This window comes from Bombina bombina, chromosome 5 (genome assembly GCF_027579735.1).
Source record: "Bombina bombina isolate aBomBom1 chromosome 5, aBomBom1.pri, whole genome shotgun sequence".
NCBI classification, from domain to species: domain Eukaryota; kingdom Metazoa; phylum Chordata; class Amphibia; order Anura; family Bombinatoridae; genus Bombina; species Bombina bombina.
This window is the reverse complement of record NC_069503.1, coordinates 818,879,311-818,898,972: the sequence shown is the minus strand read 5'-3', so window position 1 is coordinate 818,898,972 and position 19,662 is coordinate 818,879,311. Positions and strand designations below refer to the sequence as shown.

The 19,662-nt window shown below is 38.3% G+C and overlaps 1 protein-coding gene across 1 annotated transcript in view; it reads left to right on the top strand.

Moving 5' to 3' along the window:
- The window catches only part of ARHGAP28 (Rho GTPase activating protein 28), a 413,070-nt gene that overhangs the window by 261,385 nt on the left and 132,023 nt on the right, over positions 1-19,662 (top strand).

Here is a 19,662-nt window from a genome sequence, read left to right as displayed (position 1 = left end):
TATCCCTTTTAGTACAAGCTATGTCTCATCTCTTTAGTGCTCTTTCAGCTTATACATCATCTGTTTCTGTTAGTTACTCATACATATAATATACTTTTTTTCATCTGATTGTTCACTTTCTGAAAATACTTTGTTTGCAGAAATACCCATAAACTCACCATATCCAGTGGTAATTTTTGTGTTCTTTGTTTAGGGCACTTAGTAAAGTATGCAAGTCACTTTTTTTTTAAATAAGATAAAAATAATTTAAAATAAGATTTTAAATAAAATATATCAAGGTTTCACATTTTGCATCAAATCTATATCTATGTTTTCCTAAAAAATCAGATATGAGTCATACAAAGCACTAATATGCGCAGAGAGCTTTAGGGGCCGAGTTAATAAATGTCGAACGGACATGATTCACTGTAGCAGATCATGTCCGCCCGACATCAATAAGTACTGACAGCATACGCTATCAGTATTTAACATTGCTATCAGTATTTAACATTGCACAAGATTTGTAGTGAAATTCTTGTGCAATATTCTCGCGACTAATCGGCCGCTAGCAGGAGGTGTCAATCATCCCGATCATATCTGATCAGGATGATTGCTGTCTGCCATCTTAAGACCGCTGCTTCTTAACTCCAGATTCCGGCGAGCCTGAAAGCTCGCGCTAAATAAGCAGCATTGACTGCTTAGTAAATCGGCCCCTAAGAGTCAGTATCAGGGAGAGAAAGTGATTTTACCATATTAGTTACACTGAAACCATATTTATACATTATGGGACATACTGTATAAACCATGCTAACATATGCCAGTGGACACTAACCCAGTCATCTTAGGGCAATACATATCTAACACACATAAGATCATCATGTACCTAAACACTGATGGTATTATTATTATTATTGGTTATTTGTAGAGCACCAACAGATTCCGCAGCGCTATAAACAAAGGCGGAGTACAACAAAACAATTATAGGGATCAAATGGGTAGAGGGCTTTGCCAAGAGTTGCACTGTTGTAGTCAGCTCTTAAGAAGGTGATCTACAAACAGCTGGACTCTTAGGCTTACATGCTAAGGGGGTTCAGGGGATAGCAATGAAGGAGAGGAACTGGTATAAAGAAAGGTTAGCGTAGGTTGTATGCATCCCTGAACAGTAGTCTTTAGGGAGCACTTGAAGCTGTTAAAACTAGAAGAGAGTCTTGTGGAGCGATGCAGAGAGTTCCACAAGATGGGAGCCAGTCTGGAGAAGTCCTGTAAACGGGAGTGTGATGAGGTGACAAGAGAGGAGGAGAGTAGGAGGTCGTGAGTAGAGTGAAGGGGACGGGAGGGAGAGTATCTGGAGACAAGGTCTGAGATATAGGGGGGAGCAGTGCAGTTGAGGGCTTTGTATGTCAGAATGAGAATTTTGTGTTTGATCCTAGAGGCAAGAGGAAGCCAATGAAGGGATTGGCAGAGAGGTGCAGCAGATGAAGAGCGACGTGTAAGGAAGATGAGTCTGGCAGAGGCATTCATTATGGATTGTAAAGGAGCTAGGCGGCAGGTGGGGAGACCAGAGAGGACAGAGTTGCAGTAATCGAGTTGGGAAAGAATGAGAGAGTGGATTAAAATCTTAGTTGTGGTATGCTCAAGGTCTAGAGGTTCCGGTGGAGGAGGAGCTACATGCAGGTGCTGCACAGGTGCTGCTTAGCTTGTCTCTCCAGTCACTGGGAAATTGGTGGAAGGCTCCCGCACCAGCCCCAGGCTTTGGGGCTACTCCCCTGACAGACACCGCAGATCTACTCCAGAACCTCACAGTGGCACGCCATCCCACTGTGCTGAGCCCCTTTGCTGGCTAACTGGTACTCCTGGCTACAGTTTGTGCACACCGCCCATCTGGCTTTGGAAGCAATTTGAGACTGCCGGTGCCTCAGCTCGTTGTTCCGGATCCCACTTTGCGATCCCGCTACCCCTCTGAGGTCCAGCTCTCCCCCCCTCCGTGCGGCTACCACCCTTGAATGAATCATCTTTAAACAACAATCCGCAACTTTTTCAACTTACCTGTTGCCCTCCTGGTCTCGGCGGGTCTCGCCGCCTTGGGCTCGTCCCTCTCCCTCCCCCACCGGTGCTGCGCGGGAGGGAGTTGGACTTGGACGCGCTGTTGGATCTGGCGTGTGGGCGCCCCTTCGCCTCGCTGCCCGCTTGGTGCGGAGCCGTCCTCTCCCCCCCCACCGGTGCTGCGTGGGGGGAGTTGGCTGTGTTCCCTGTTTGGGGCGGAGGAACTCTGGTCCTGCTGATCTCGACTTGTCCTGCGGCAGGTTCGGAATCGGATGCCGCGGGTGGTAGGTGGACCAACAGCGCAGGAGGGGGTGAGTGAGTCTCTTCTAAAAAGTAGCGTGATACACACTGAACGGTAGCGGTAAAAACCGCAGAATTCAGAAGAGGGCACTGTTAGTGTGGAACAATGCTGAGGCAGGATAGTTGAACCTGACACATAGAACTGATGATTGCATAATTTGAAGGGGCACTATAAGAAATCTCTATTTAAATTAAATGGACATAAATCTTTGCGGGGGCACATTTGAAATATCTCAGACTGAGAATACCACAAATTCTAGTCCAAAAGACTGTAACGATTTGACTAGATCCATGTTGTTATATGTTACAAGAGGACATTCCTAACACAGTGTAATACTGAAACAAGATAGCAAATACAGCTTTCTAGCTAAGTCTAATTGATGCATGTTGGATTGAGAATACTACAAACCTTAATTTAACAGGCTGTTTAATGCTGTAACCAAACTTTTGTCCTCATATGTTACTGGGTTTGCTTTTCTTTCTTTCTTCCCCCACCTCTCTGCTTCCCTTCCCTTCCTACCTCTCTTGCTTAAAACATAGTGTAATAACACAGATGGTTGTATCCTTGATCTCATTATGTGCTTAGTAATAGGGGCATAGGTAGTAACCCCTTACCCTGCAAAATAACTGCAGAAACTAATACAGCGCTTGATACATCACAGGGGTTAAAAAAGGGTATCTAACCGAGATCCTGCATGGACTTAGAAAAAAGTTCTGCATATCATAGCTGAGACTAGCTCAAAAACAGATAGTTTCATACATCCATTCCCTATTTTTACTTAAAAGACTGAAAGTCTTTGACCACATTATATTGAAGACTACTGATTTATAAGGAAACAAATACAAGTTTAGCACTAGGTAATAATTGTGAGACCTTTTTTTTTTTTTTTTTTCTTCCTTTTTTTTTTTTTTTCTCTTTTTCTTCTTTCTTTTTGTCTGTTTTTTTCTTCTCTCCCCTCCCCCACTCAGATTCACAAATCACTTTACTCACACACCATAAATAAGATTATCACACTCACAGTTCTCAACTTTCAATCGGTCTACTCCTAGCACCCACTCCCTTGATTTTTTTTTCTTTTTTTTTTTTTTTTTTTTCTTTTCAGGGGCCTTGTCTCATTTCACAAAACACTGCACTCTTTCCCTTTTCTCATAAAAACTTGTACCACAATTGGACAAATCCAATTGAAAGTCATCACTTGAATTGGTGCAATTATAAGCACCCTCACGGCTCAATCACTTTACACGGGCCATCTACCAATCTCCCACTTTGTTTTTCCTCTCTCACATTCCCATCTCTTTCTTTTCCTCTGGGGAAATTTTTTTTTTGTTTTTCTCCGATTTTCACAAAGTAGTATATGGATAAATTCCTTAGCATTCCTTACAAAACACCTTCACCAGGAATGGCAGGTAGACAGAGAGATAAGAAACCTAGGAGCGCACAGGACCCAGTGGCTGACACTCAATTAACCTCAACAAGTACAGCTACATCTGAATTATTAAATGTCCAAAACTTAGTTGCCAATATTTCTGACGCCCTCTCTCCTAAATTCAATGCTCTAAGGATGGAGATTAAGCAGGATATTTCCTCCCTATCACAGGAAATTAGACAATTCTCCTCAAGAATGCAGGAGGTTGAACAGAGAGTATCGGATTTGGAAGATACAGTAGCAACACAAGGCACTAAGATGGATAGTATCAACAGCAGTAACCAAAAAATTCTCACGAGATTAGAAGATCTAGAAAACCGCAGTAGAAGAAACAACATTAGAATAATAGGCCTCCCAGAGGAGAAACAATATGAGGACTTAGCTTTTTTTGTTTCTGATACACTAAAGACAGCTCTCAAACTCCCACCCCTGTATAATAACATTCTGGTAGAGCGGGCCCATAGACTGGGTCCAGTACAGTCAGCTCAAAATCTCAGTAGGCCTAGACCTGTCATCATAAGACTATTGAACTACCAAGATAAAGTCTCTATTCTTCAATTTTATCGTAAAACACAACCCCTTATCATTAATGGAGCTAAGATCCTCATATTCCAGGATTTCTCGGCTGAGACAGCCTCCAGGAGAAGAGATCTGGCACCTACATGCACTAAACTCATAAACGCTGGAATAAATGCAACTATATTATATCCAGCTAAATTAAAAGCAACTGTTAATGGAACAGTACATTTCTTTCTGGAGGCACACGCAGCCGAGAAATTCTTCTCCTCTTTAAACTTATCAGCAACAGATAATGTGGTCCCCACTTAGCCAGCATGGGCCTAATAATTTGGGATTGCCCCCACCCAGGGATTCATGGGGCAAATAGAGATCGTGTTAGGTATTACTCCCCCCCCTTTTTTTTTTTTTTCTCCTTTTTTTTTTTTTTTTCTTTTACTACCCCCCCTCTCTTCATCTCTCTCATTACCTCCCTAAGCCACAGGCACCACTAATGATACAGAGAAATAGAAAAATTTAGGATAGTTTCATGGAATGTTGGAGGGATCTCCACTCCAATCAAACGAAAAACCATACTGACACATCTAAGGAAATCCCAGACTGACATAGGATTAATTCAAGAAACTCATCTCAATTCAGAAGAATCTAACAAACTCAAATCCTCATGGGTTAGAGAGGTATACTTTTCGCCAAGCATAGGAAAAAAAAGGGGAGTGGCAATTTTAATAGGGAAAAGAGCTCATCTTGAGGTGATTCACTGCGAACCCGACCCGGAGGGTAGATATGTCCTGTTGAAGGTAAAAATCGCCCAGGAAATCTATACAATCTGTAATATTTATGGCCCCAATACTTTTGATCCCGAATTCTGGAATAGAATTCAATCTAAGCTTCTTCTCTATAACCAGGGACTTCTAATCATAGGTGGCGACTTCAACATGGCACCGCACTGTCCGCTAGATAGACTTAGAGAAGCCATGAAGCAGAAAAAACAGAAAAAGGATAACTTAGAATTTAAAATGATTAAGAAAATAAAGCAGAATCTAGCATTATATGATATCTGGAGAAGCCAGAACCCTGACACACAGGAATTCACATGCCTCTCAAAGGCGCATAAAACCCTGTCTCGAATAGATCTATTTCTTGTGGATGAGCGTCTGGGCGCTCTAAGAGCACATGCAGGTATTGCCCCTATATTGCTATCAGATCATGCTCCTATTAATCTAGATATTAAACTTGAACATCCAAGATCTAAATCCTTGCGTTTCTATTTTCCTTATTATCTAACAACGGACATGAAGTTTAAAACCCATCTCAGATCTAAATTTGAGGAATACCTCCATTTTAACTTAGAATACATCGATCATCCAGAACTGTTCTGGGAAGCCGCTAAAGCGGTGCTTAGGGGCGAAATTTTAGCGTATAACATAACCCTGACTAAAAAACTGAAGGTAAGGGATAGTGAGATACAAAAAGCACTAACTAACGCATATAATAAATTTATGCTACATAAGAACGCTTTAAACTGGTCGAAATATGTGCAAGCTAAGGAAACCCAGGACACATTTATCTTAACTCGACAAACACAAAAGTTAAAAATCCAGGCTAAACTATACAGATTTGGGAACAAATCTGGAAAGATGCTGGCCAGAATGATCAGCAATGAGAAAAAGCAATCTCATATAGAAGAAATTCTTGAGAAGGGTGAGCAAATTTTAAACCCAGACAAAATTACATCCATATTGGTGAAATATTATCAAGATTTATACTCTTGTAAAGGTTACGACCACGACAAGGCAGTGGAATTCTGGAATAAGATTGAAAACCCATTACTGGTGGATGATGATATCAGTAGGCTTAACTCCCTTATATCAGCGCAAGAAGTATCTGAAGCAATTGCAGGGCTATCTACAAATAAGGCAGCTGGTCCGGATGGCTTACCTAGTGAATTCTACAAAATATTATCTCCAGAAATCTCCCCGTATTTAATAAACTTATATAATGATTTTTACATGAATGGCAAATTACCTACACCTGCATTTTCTGCATCTTATACGACTTTGATTCTTAAGGAAGGGAAGGGCCCAAGGCTCAAAGAATCTTATAGGCCAATAGCCTTACTTAATTCAGACTATAAGATCCTCATCTCCATCTTAGCAGCTAGATTACAGCAAATACTACCACAGGTGATCCATCCGGACCAAGCTGGTTTCTTGAATGGACGAAATTCCTCGGCAAAAATAAGGGAGGTAATACTTACACTAGAATATCTTGAAAGGGCCGCTCGGACGAGAGGGGGGAGAGGGGAGACGCTCGTAGTACCAGATATGGCTATTCTCTCTATTGACGCAGAAAAGCGCTTGATTCTGTTACTTTCAGGCATCTCAATACATCCATGATAAAATTTGGAATCAAGGGCAAATTCCCCGAATTCGTGGAGAACCTTTATAAAAATTCAGCTACACGGTTGATTATTAATGGTGGTATATCTTCATCTATAACTCTTGAAAGGGGAACTCACCAGGGGTGCCCGCTCTCCCCCCTCCTGTTCAATGTGGCCATTGAGCCCTTAGCAATTATGGTACGTCAAAACCTAGAAGGAATAAAGGTCTCAAATCATGAGATGAAAATTGGTCTATACGCAAACGATGTACTTGTCTATATATCGAATACTAAAATTAATATTCCAAAACTTATGCACATAATAGATCACTTTGGATCCTTCTCAGGATATAAAATAAACCCATCTAAGTCAGAAATTCACTGGATCCGCAGGGATAAAGATTCTTGTACAGATAACCCCTTTAAAAGCATAACAGATTCATTTAAATATCTAGGAATAAATATTCCAGTGAACTCCGAAAAGTTATATGAATTTAATATACCCCCTATTATTAGGCAAATTAAAGAAAAATTGAGAACCTGGCAGACACTGCCTCTCTCAATCTCGGGTCGAGTGGCATTATTTAAAATGATTCTCCTCCCCAAATTGCTATATATACTTATGAATGTCCCAGTGATTCTTTTTGAGAGGGATGTAAGGCTGATCAATAGTTTAATTAGTCAATTCCTATGGCAAGGGAAAAAAGCGCGAATCTCCCTTAATAAACTCTCTCTTCCAGGTGACCTGGGTGGCATGGCACTTCCAGACATTAGATTATACAATCTTATCTCTTTGGCACGAATAGCAAGTGACTGGATCCTATCTAAGGACTACATCTTAAATAATCAGCTTGAAATAAATATCTGTGATCCTTATTTACCCGTAGCACTTTTGCACTCCTCTCCTAAAGAGTTACCTGCAGAAATTAAACGACTTAAATCGATTTCCAATCCCATTAAGGCCTGGTGGAAAATATCAAAACTTCTGTCTTATAATAACAAGATTTCAAACTATCTCACCCTGATCGGGAATCCAAAATTTCAACCTGGTCTCCAATCTGAGGTCTTTAATAGATGGCACAAGAATGGGTTAAATAAGTTGATCTTCTTGATAGACGATGATAGGAAGACTATTAAAACATTTGAAAAGTTAAAAGGAGAATATAATTTACCTAATAAAGATTTTTTTGCATACCTGCAGATCAGGCATTTCCTCTTGGAAACAACTAGAGAGACAGGGTGGTGCTGGAAATTAGGTAAACTCGAAAACTGGCTTACTTCTATCAAGGTGAACCGGATGTCTATTTCAGCCTGCTATCATCTCTTAAACATTAGTAGGGGCAACCAGAACCTAGTAAGGCTTGCCTTAACATGGACCTCATTGTCAGAATGGAACAGGGTTGACTCAAACACAATCCAGCAATCTATAAGTAAAGTAAAAAAAATAACTCTATCAGCTACCTGGCGGGAAGTACATATTAAAATTCTTCACAGGGCATACTTCACTCCGGCAACGGGTCGTAGGGTTCATAACTTAGGCTTTGACAAATGCCCTAAATGTTCACTCCCTGCAGCTGACATAGAACATATGTTCTGGTTTTGCCCAAAAGTGAGAACTATCTGGTGCAAGTTAGAATATTGGCTAAATAAGGTGCTGAAAATCCCTCCTGTAATCTTTACCCCACACCAAATTATATTCTGTATAGACAATCAAACCGATAAGAAACTTCCTATGGCAGAAGGGTGAGTCTTTTACTTTCACCCTATTCCGCATCAGTGGATGCCTTGGAGGATTGAGGTTGTTGAAGCTTCCTTGGGGGGTGTGTATGTTAAGCCTATATGCCTGTTTTTCACTGAACATTGCCTTAAAGTGACATTTTAAACCGAAGTTCAGATATCCACTAGAGTGTGTTTGTTTCGCCTGGGATAATTTTCTATTGTTGTTATTGGTTTCCTTGATGCCCAGGGTTCCATAGATACTCAGGATCTGAGGACTGTTTGCCTAAATTCCAGTTACACATCTTTTCATAATATGGAAGCATCAGGTAACACACAGTTTTATTCCCTCTTACCACCCAATGGTTCAGACTATGAAGGCTTAGAACTGGAGGACTTTTTTCGTAAAGAATCACAAGACATTAAGTTGGGAGATTTGTTTTATTCCCTGGAGATTCTAAGGTTAAAAGAAATACGCTTGAAACTTGATACATGGCTTATTAACAAATATCTGGACTTGAATATGATCCCTAGGGGTTTGAGAGTAAGAAAGTTCCCTAACTTTGAAGTGGGAAACAATGATGATTTGATTTGTGAATGGAACAGTATTCTATCTGATTGTTCATTAAGATTAATGGGGGTACTTGTAAGGTTGAAAAGTGAACAGCTGCAGGCAGTCAGAAATGAAATCACAGTATTACAAGTAGAGCTTGAAAAATTTAAAGAAGCTAGCGAGTATTGCGAGTTTGATAAGATGTTGGTTGAAGTAGTGGAGACTTCTAGAAAAGAACTGATTAACACTAAACATAGTAAGTTTCTGCGAGACCAGAGGGATTACCATGAGAACAAAGTTTATATTTGGCATAAAAATAGAAGGCCTAGAAATAGACCTAATAAAAATAAAGCTAAAAATATTATAAACACTTCGGAGTCAGACAATGAAGAAGTGAAAGGTGGTCCCTCGGGTAAGCGCAGAAACTACAAACATAAAAAGAAGGTAACTTTTGTAACCACTGACACCACAGACGATGAACAATCTTCCTTTGTAGCTTCCACTTCAGGTGAAGACAATTCAGGGTCAGACAGTGAAGGAGCATTAGGGTTGCCCACTCCTGAGGTTCTAGCACAGGTCAGTATGATGAATGTGAATGAAAACCCCATAGGAATAGGAGCAAAGGGGGCCAAATCTAAGACCAATAGCCAAATGGGGCATAAATCACATACACATGCAGCTCTGACTGATGCTGCTAAAACTAAGAGTAATGTAAATATGGGGGCAACCCCAAAAGATAATACTCAGGTTTTTCGGTCGGCACTAAAACAACCGAGAGGCGGAGGGAGAGGCCACACCCACACCCAGATACAGCACAGGTATACCCTCAGGGAGAACAAGAACGGCAACAAAATAAAATAGGTAGTGTGGTTAATCTATCAACACACGAGCTTACAAAAGCAGAATATAGTGTTTTGAATTATGGATTGGGATTCTGTCCCAATAATAATTTCAATTTGTTTAACACCATTATTGATCTAAACAAATTTATTAGAAAATTGACCCTAGACAAACATTTTTCTACAAGTGCCGACACAAATGAAATCATGACAGAACAAATAGATGAAGTATATAATGTAACAAGTAGCACTAGAGAGAACAGGGATTTTTCAGAGACATGTGATATTATCACTTTGGAAAGTCTTTTACAAGATACTGATAATGGTGAAAGTCCAAATTTGATTAATTTTCCCAGATTTAAAAAACAGACAACCTTTTATCCCATACATAGCCGAGGGAAAGCACTTGAGTTGTTCCATAAATGTGTAGTTGATGATCTCACTAGTCTACACCAGTCAAACAAAGTCAGAAGTCATAATTTAACAGTAAATGAAAAATTGGCACTAAACAGCCTCAAAAGTAATGAATCTATCGTCATAAAAAAAGCCGATAAGGGAGGAAGTGTTGTTGTTATGGACAAAACAGCATATATTTCAGAAGCTAAAAGACAGCTAGAAGATACTACTACATATGTCACTCTAACTAGTAACCCAACTAATAGGTTTCAAAAAGAACTCTACAGTTTATTGGATGATGGCATGCAGTATGGCATTTTGGATGGGGAAACACTGAAATATCTATATGTGGTTAATCCTATCACTCCAGTGTTTCACCACCTGCCCAAAGTTCATAAATGTCTCTTCGATGTAAAGAGGCGCCCAATCGTTTCAGGCATTGGCTCCCTTTTGGAGCCATTGTCTGAATGGTTGGACGCCATCCTCCAACCAATTGTCCTTAACTTACATAGTTATATCAGGGACACGACACATGTATTGCAGCTCCTAGATGATTTCATATGGACCACAGACCATAGTTGGTTGGCGGTGGATGTGGTATCAGTATTCCACAAGATTTGGGAGTAAAAGCCATTAAATATTTTCTGGAGCTGCACTACAACATGGAGGAATACCTAATGGATTACATACTTAGGGTTACTACCTTTTTGCTGCAGCACAACTACTTCCTTTTTGAGGGCACTTACTATCTGCAGAGACAGGGCACGGCAATGGGGGCAAAATTTGCCCCCTCCTATGCCAACATCTTCATGGGTTGGCTGGAAAGGTGCTTTGTCTATGCAGATAGTAATCCCTATAGGAGACATATCAGCCTGTATAGGCGCTTTATTGACGATTTGCTTCTGATATGGAAATCGAGTGAGGCAGAGGCAAGTGACTTTGTGCGCTACCTTAATGAAAGTGAAAATGGTGTGAATTTCACTTTTGAGTGGAATAAATCAACCATTAACTATCTGGATGTCACCCTTAGAGGGGTTGCTGACACAGGAAAGGTCATCACCCGCCTCTATAGGAAGCCTATTTCGGGTAACACACTCCTGCATAGCAGAAGTGCTCACCCGAAGCATGTTTTCTGAGGGATAGCCAAAGGTCAGTTATTGCGGACAAGACGTATCTGTAATACTGAGACAGACTTTGAGGAAGAGAGTACACACATGGTAAATCGATTGATAGAGAGAGGGTACCAGCCCAATATGGTGGAAAATGTGGCTAAGGAGGTGAGGAAAGTGGATAGACGTGATACCTTCAGAAGTAGACCAAACAAAAAGGGTGATAATAAAATCCTTTTTGTTACTCAATACTCTTCTGAATATAATGACATTTGTAATATCATAAGAAAATATTTCCCATTGTTATATGGGGATAAGGCCTTAAAAAAGACAGTGGAAAAGGGTTTCAATTGTGTTTACTCTAGGGGTCCAACTCTAGGTAACATTTTATCTCCATCCCTTTTACCCCAAAAGGAGACATCAGCCACATGGCTAGCTGTGAATGGTACATACAAATGCAGCAGTGGCAGATGTAAGGCGTGTGACTTTATAACAGAGGGAAAGAGATTCTATTCTTATGTAACCAATGATGCATTTGATACAAAAGGATGCATCAGGTGCTCAACCCAATTCGTCGTGTACCTCATTGAATGCACTCAACATCGCCGGCAATATGTAGGTATGACTACGAGAGATGTCCGTACGAGGATACGAGAACATCTAGGATATATCAAAAATGAAAAAACTTGTTCGGCTTTGGCAAAGCATTTCATTGAGGTACACGACGGAGATGTCAGTACATTTAATTGGAGGGCAATTGAACAGATTAAGCAACCCTCAAGAGGGGGTAATAAAGATGAGATCCTAGCCAGACAGGAAGCCTTCTGGATTTTCAAACTCCGTACACAGGTGCCGGAGGGCTTCAATTCTGAGTTTGATCTCATCAATCATTGGCATTAATGAATATTTTCCACTCTGACTTTATCTGATATTTATTTTTGAGCTTATATATTAAGGGTCTTTTCAGAGGTCTGCTGAGAGTTCCATTATTACCTACACTGTTACCCTTTACATATTTATCCCATTGATTTGGACTGGTGCCCACTAGACCATATTTGTAACAATCATAATAGTTGTAATATTTGTAATACTGCCAATCTTCCACCGTGACTGATCTGGCAATAGTTTCTCTTGAAAACAAAACACACATATATATTGTTGCAATATTGTGATTGACAAGCTGGTTTCTGCTCTATAGATTCAAACTCACGGACTGGCTATATGTATAATATATATTACTATGGGCACTTTGAATGTGTTTAAACATACTCAATAGTAACATACATGTGTTAGAAAATATTTAATGGCTATCATTATCAAATAGTTTTCCCATGTTTTTTCCTTAATAATAGCTCTTATGGCAAATGAATTTGTTGGTGTTATCAATCACCACACATCTGTCATAATATTTTAAGGTTTAAAGCAATATTTGTTTATCATGAGAATGGTCCTATTATTATTGATGGCATCTACGTTTTCTAAACTAGGCGTAAAATTTAAGATGGCCCTTACGAACTTAGTAACCATATATATATATATATATATATATATATATTTTTGTATATCGTTGGAAATATATTCATTAACAGCCTATTGAGTGTTGAATAATTAACCATTGCTATTTCTAACATGATTTTGATACACCTTAGCTCTAAATGAAAGGTTCTACATCTATTAGTAAAGGTTTTCTCCGCTCATTGCATAGAGCTCTAACCTGCGGGTCAGCTTTCAAGATTACTAGATCATTGCATTGTATAAATTTATAAATTGTATTTTGTATTAAACAAGCGATTTAATTGATGTTCTATAGCCATAGTTGGAATATTTTCATGTTAAATGCTGCATTTAGATGCAACAAGTAATTTACTAGTAAGAGGTTAATATGTAAGGGAGGGGTTGTAACCTCCCATTAACATTGACCAATCACTGTGTTAAGCAATCCCTTTAAATATGTTCACCTCTTAAGTGATTGCAGGTTTATGATTACGGCATTGCCGAAACTAGTCAACCACCTGCATTCCTTTTACCTGTTTGCTGTGATGTGAAGTAATGTTTTAAACAAGAAGAATAAAGAATTGGTTTTTACGCATACAAGGAACCGACTGCTGCCTCATCTTTTGCTATCAATCAAACCAAATGTCACCCTAATGATAAATTAATATCTATCTCTATATTAGCTACTAGATACCTAATATGTAAAAAATGGAAAATGCGCTCAGTACCTAGTGTGTCCGAAATCCAGAATTGCTTAAAAAAACAATGTCTTCTAGAACAAAAGGACACAGACATAAACAATGAAGATGATATAAGAAATTTCTTTAACAAATGGGCAGCATATATTAAATCACTCCCTGAAAATGAAAAGGAATACATGATCTTCCCTTTCCAAAACTCTGAACTAGTACTACTAGGCATTTGGTAGATAGGAGATTGGGAGAGATGAGGGAGAGGTGGTTATTATCCCCCCCCCCTTTTTTTTTTTTTTTTTTTGTTGTTTGTTTGTTTGTTTGTTTTGTTTTGTTGTTATTGCTGTTTTTGTTGTTTTGACTTGTTTTATTATTTTACCCCTGTTTTTTCTCTGTTTAGAAAATAGAATTATAAATAATGAATTTTTCAGATATAGAGATATAGGTTAGAGACTGAGGAGGGAGGGCGTATTAAACCTTACTTATTTTAATTTTTTCTTTTTTTTTTTTGGTACGTGTTTTTGCTTAGTGTTATAAAAAACTTAAAAAATAACAGTGAACGGTATAGGAAGACAATAAGAAGTGCCTGTTTGGCCATAGATTTGTGTTGAAATATTGCTGAGAGAATGAATTAATGTTTTATCTCTATGTGTAATTCAACTTTGTTAATCTAGCAGAAAAATGTGAATTTATTATATTTTATTTTGTACATCGCTACCCTGTATTGCAATTGTCTTGATAATACCGTTATACTGTTGAAATTTAAATAAATGAGTTAAAAAAAAAAAAAAAAAAAAAAAAAAATCTTAGTTGTGTCTTGTGTAAGGAAGTGTCTAATTTTAGAAATGTTTTTAAGGTGGAAGCGGCAGGCTTTAGCCAATGACTGAATGTGAGGAGTGAAAGAAAGATCTGAGTCAAATGTGACCCCGAGACATTAGGCATGCGGGGTAGGGGTGATGATGGAGTTGTCGATAGTTATAGAGAGATTGGGGGTGGAGAGTTTTGAAGAAGGGGGAAAATAAGGAGCTCAGTTTTGGAGAGATTTAGCTTGAGGTAGTGAGAGGACATCCAGTTAGAGATGTGAGAAAGAGAGTTAGTGACACGGGTTAGCAAGGAAGGAGATTAGGTCTGGTGCAGAGAAGTAGATTTGGGTGTCGTCGGCATACAAATGATATTGTAAACCATGGGACTTTGTTAGGGAACCTAGTGATGACGTGTAGATTGAGAAGAGAAGGGGACAGAGGACAGAGCCTTGTGGTACTCCGACAGAAAGTGGAGACGGGGCAGAGGAGGCCCCAGAGAAGGCTACACTAAAGGTATGGTTTGACAGGTAGGAAGAGAGCCACGAGAGGGCTGTGTCACAGATGCAGAAGGATTGGAGGGTTTGGAGCAAAAGAGGGTGGTCAACAGTGTCAAAGGCTGCGGACAGATCAAGGAGGATAAGCAGAGAGAAGTGGCCTTTTGATTTTTCTGTAAGTAGGTCATTGGTAACCTTAACAATTGCTGTCTCTGTGGAGTAATGGGGACGAAATCCAGATTGCAATGGGTCAAGGAGGGAGTTTATTGTAAGGAAATGGGATAGGCGTGCATAAACTAGTTTTTTGAGAAGCTTTGATGCAAGAGGGAGGAGGGAAATAGGGCAGTAGTTGGATGGTGAGGTAGGATCAAGGGAAGGTTTTTTGAGGAAAACCAAACAATACAAAGAGTCAAGGTGCACTCGTAGCCGGAGAAGTAGATAAAGGAAATATTTATTATAGAATTCATAAAAACTTCTTTACGAAGATGGTACTTGTACACTCAGGATCAAGTGGCAATGTGAGTGGTGAAAGCTCCACTCAAAGGACTGTCTGCTGACGCATTTTGGCTCAAGAGGCCGTAATCGATTACGGCCTCTTGAGCCGAAATGCATCAGCAGACAGTCCTTGGAGTGAAGCTTTCACCACTCACATTGCCACTTGATCCTGACTGGATATCATATGTTGTTTCCTGCTATCATGTTCCCACTCACCTCACGCGGCAACTGGAGGTCAGAGGTCGGAAGCCGGTGACGTTTGATGATGTCAGACGCCGTTGAGTGAATGAGCCACAGAGGGTATTGTAGCCTGGATCAGTCCCTGCACGGTTTGTTTACCGGAATGCTCCATGGAGATCTTGAAGCAAGAAAACTAAGTATCTCTACCTTAGGACAGGCTATTCATAGATAACGGCAGATTTATTACCCGCACGGGACCGCTGGAGGTGAGGTGAGTGGAGGAGGGTTACAGAGTTGTTGGAGTTAGCCCTCTTTGAACTTCCATATTATTTATGCCTAATTCGGAGTGGAGTTCCATTGAAACAGTGACATTAACCCTACAGGTACCATAGGTGTCGACACATATTTGTTTATAAGGTTTTTTGAGGATAGGTGTGACCAGTGCATGTTTCTGGGATGAGGGAAATATACCGGTGCTGAGGGAGAGGTTGATATGGTATAATGTATCCATTGTAAAGCCTCACAGTATATAGCACTTAGACGTAATCCCATTAGTCATTATGGTAACCATTCCACAGGCTACAACAGTAAGAGATAAATAAAATCTAAAATGCTTAGAAAATAACTAATAGTTTGTGTGAATTATGCCCCCCTTACCAAAACCCTGAAGCAATAATAATTTATCTAATTAATGGCCAAAATTCAAATGTGCTAAGAAATTTGCGTTCAGCTCATGTGATGTTTCTGATTTGCTTTCTAAGACATTCCAATCTATCTGAATAACTGCCAGTTTAATAAATTAAGTTGTATGAGTTATATATGCAATACAATCTGTTTAAACCTGCTGGCATGTCACAGGCTTGTTAAAGTGGCTTTAATAGCAGTGTTTACAGCCTTAACATGGCTATAAAGATATGAGTGCAATGTAAAACATGATGTTTAATTAATTCAATATTGATTATGACAGCCCAATATCTTTGAATGCAGGTGTTATCACTTAACCAGTAATATTAATTTATAACATGTGCCATTAACTCTTTCATATTATTTTGAGTTATTTTATAATTCATATTTTTTAAAGGAACATGAAATCTAACATTTTTCTTTCATGATTAAGACACAGCATACCATTTTTAAATAATTTTCAAAATGTTCTTCTATTATCAAAATTGCTTCATTTTCTTGGTATACTTTGCTAAAGGAACAGAGATACACTACTGGGAGCTAGCTGAATACATATCATGAACCAATGACAAGAAACATAAATGGGCAGCCACCAATCAGCAGCTAGCTCCCACTAGAGCTACTGGAAAACCATGTTATAGTATTTCTAATAGGTTTTCAGACTATTGAACATAAAAACCTCATCGGAAATCCCCCCAAAATTTTCTTTGTTTGGATTGGAAAAAATGTCATGATTGTAAAAAAACATTCTTTAACACAGATTTGATCATTTAATTCTATATGAAACAGATTTTTCTTATTATGGTCAATTGAAATTGCTAACCCATACATTGGTTAACATTAAAGGGCCACTAAACCCAAAATCGTTCTTTCATGATTCAGATAGAGAATATAAATTTAAACAACATTACAATTTACTTCCTTTAGTTGAAGAAAAAGCAATGCACATGGTGAGCCAATCACATGATGCTTCTATGTGCAGCAACCAATCAGCAGCTACTGAGCATATCTAGATATGCTTTTCAGCAAAGAATATCAAGAGAATAAAACAAATTAGATAATATAAGTAAATTAGAAAGATGTTTAAAATTGCATTCTCTTTCTAAATCATAAAAGAAAAAATGTGGGTGTCATGTCCCTTTAACCAGTTCAAAGATTTCCACACTTTTAATAGCTAAATCGTAAGAATACAATGAAATACCCATTCATTTTGGATTAGTAGAAATACAAGCTATGTTCAGGACTAAAACAGGAAACAGATAAGGCTAGTCAAAACCCCATGACCTTGGTTAGGTCCTCAAATAATTATCATATAAAGGAATCTCCCTGAAAAGTGTTTACATAATGAAAGTCCATAACTAATAAGAAACCTTGCTTCTTAAGGTAGTATTTATAATTCTTGACACAAATAACAGTTTCTCATAAGGCAATCTCCTTGACTGTTGTATAAAGGGACAGTAAACATCTTGTAATTACAAGACATTTCTGTTTTGCTTCTATAGCATAATATATCAGCCAAGTCTTAACATTTCTAAAACAAATTAACATCCCTTTTACTGTAATTATTTTTCAGTAGCCAAACTCACCTAAACATTTTGCCTTATTTAGAGGAGCAAATCTGGGCTTTAGTCCACAGACAACAATGCTAGCTATTATCATAAAGTTAGTATACAGTATATTGTTTTGTAGTTATTATCTGGTAAAGCAGGGTGCAATTCAAGTTCTGTGAATTAGAAATTGCTCAATTGTCAGAGCTAAATTACATGAAAAGGGGACAAAATAAATAATGAACTATATTGCAAAGTTGGCTCATTAGCCTTAACTAAACATTTTATGTAAAAAATATTTCAGGGTGGTTATTGTCCCTTTAATGTAGATACCTTTTTAGGAACATTAGCTTATGATTCAAATTAAAATTATTTTCTCTGTAACAGACAGTCCATTAACAAGAATGTTGCTCTATGTCCACCATTTGTAAATAATCTGTAAATTTGATTTCCATTTATTGTGAAATTCAGCTAAATAATTAATATGACCTAAATAATATTCAAGGTTATTTATATTCTCATCAGAGCTATCTATTTGTAATTCTCCTTGAGTAATTCATGAAAAGGTACTATAATGTGTGCTTGGAGAAATCTTCATCTGAACCATCTCTAACCTATTATACTGAAGTGTTTAATCACAAGGTATCAGCCTAACATGACCTTGATCAACTTTTGATGAATAGATTTTTACTAATTGATGTCATAATACAGAACCATGATTTAACCCCACGTATGTCAGTAACAGAGAATAGTCATTTTAACACTTTGTTTCCAGTAACAGTTTTAAACATTTCGTTGAAAGAGTCAGAAAACTTAGATTCCAGCCCCTTGATTCCACTAATATGCAGCTGTTTTTTCTATTTTTATGTCACCAAACAAAGCTGCAACTAACCTCTTTAACATACATATGGACACTTAGATACACTTGCAAATATATATGTGTGTACATAATATATATATATATTTAAACAAAGAAGGCACCTCATGGTGTAGTATTTAAAGGGACAGTCTAGCCAAAAATAAACTTTCATGATTCAGATAGAGCATGTAATTTTAAACAACTTTCCAATTTACTTTTATCATCAAATTTGCTTTGTTCTCTTGGTATTCTTTGTTTAACGCTAAACCTAGGTAGGCTCATATGCTAATTTCTTAGTCCTTGCAGGCCACCTCTTATCTGAATGCATTTTGACAGTTTTACAACTAGAGGGCTTTATTTCATGTGTGCCATATAGATAACATTGGGCTCATGGCCGTGGAGTTACCTAGGAGTCAGCACTTATTGGCTAAAATGCAAGTCTGTGAAAAGAACTTAAATAAGGGGGCAGTCTGCAGAGGCTTAAATACAAGGTAATCACAGAGGTAAAAAGTATATTTATATAACCATGTTGGCAGTTCAAAACTGAGGAATGAGTAATAAAGGGATTATCTATCTTTTTAAACAATACAAATTCTGGTGTAGACTGTCCCTTTAACATCCGAAGTGTACACCATAAACTTCAAAATCAAAAGTGGCAACTCACATGTAATAAAGCACTATCATGAGTGCTAAAAAGCAGACCAGATACTCAGAGTCGTCCGGCAAACTCCCCTCAGCAGAGACCAAGCTATAGTCACAGTGATGCTCGTTTCAGCATATAGGTAGAAGTCACAACAGGAGCATATGTGTTGATTTCACAATTAAAGCATTTATTTGACCAATCATTGTGGACTTGTTTTGGTCTATAGGTGCATATATTTTAAATCAACAATAGGCAACTGTTGTGATCTTCGTACTATTTTCTTATTTTTATATACAGTATATATATATGTGTGTGTGTGTGCGTGCACTGACATGTGTGTACATATACTTAAATATGCAGCATACACAGAGAACCACATGCATATACAAATATATGTGTATATGTATGTGAATAAACAAGACAGTTCTTTTTAAAAATTGTTTTGTTTACAGTCGGTCATTTATGCCATTTGTATGGAGTGTATGAGTGCTCTGAATAGAGAATTATTATAAAG